Source organism: Carcharodon carcharias, chromosome 21 (genome assembly GCF_017639515.1).
Source record: "Carcharodon carcharias isolate sCarCar2 chromosome 21, sCarCar2.pri, whole genome shotgun sequence".
In the NCBI taxonomy this organism is placed as follows: Eukaryota; Metazoa; Chordata; class Chondrichthyes; order Lamniformes; family Lamnidae; genus Carcharodon; species Carcharodon carcharias.
Window position 1 is genome coordinate 14,216,638 of NC_054487.1, and position 725 is coordinate 14,217,362.

A 725-nucleotide genomic window follows, 5' to 3' on the forward strand; every position below is an offset into this window, starting at 1 on the left:
CTTGTTACAAACTGATTTAACACCTTGTACAACAGGTATTTTGGACTGAGGAAGGAAATAATTATGAAATTTCATTGTTGGAAATGGTGCCTGTGCAAAATCAATTCAGGGAATGTAAATGTTTAGTTGTGTGGCCATGGATTGATCTGATGGGAATTATGGGGCAGAGAGTTTGTCAGTGATTGGGAAGAAACCACAGAGCAACATGCAGCCAGGGTTGGGATAATGGGAGTATGGGTGGTTAGGCGGTAGGGGTTTCAAGGAAGAAGGGGAAGAATGGAAGATTGTGCCAACTCAGGAGATAATCGCAGTCTTGGGGCTGAAGAATTAATTCTTGCACATATCACCGGAGGTGAAGGCAGAACGGCTGGGAAACGGTGTTAAAGCAAGTGGCTAGTCATTGACAAAGGAAGTCAGGATTGCCCTTCCCTTTTAGGCACTAGAAACAGACAATGGAAAGGGTGAGACAATGTTACATGAATTGATTAAGCAGTAACGTGCCAGGCATCATTATCTAATTCCTCAATCTCACGTTCCCACTTGGAAAGGTCTAGAGACAGGGCAACATTATGGACTTGGCCCATATTCTCTAAGAGTGCACGATCAGATGTGTTAAAACAAGGTTCCATTTTCCTGAACCAAGGCACTGGTTCTGCTGAGGTGAAGCAGCATGTTCTCCCAGTAACCTGGTCAAAATTCTCTTTGCCCAAGAGTATGTAACCCAG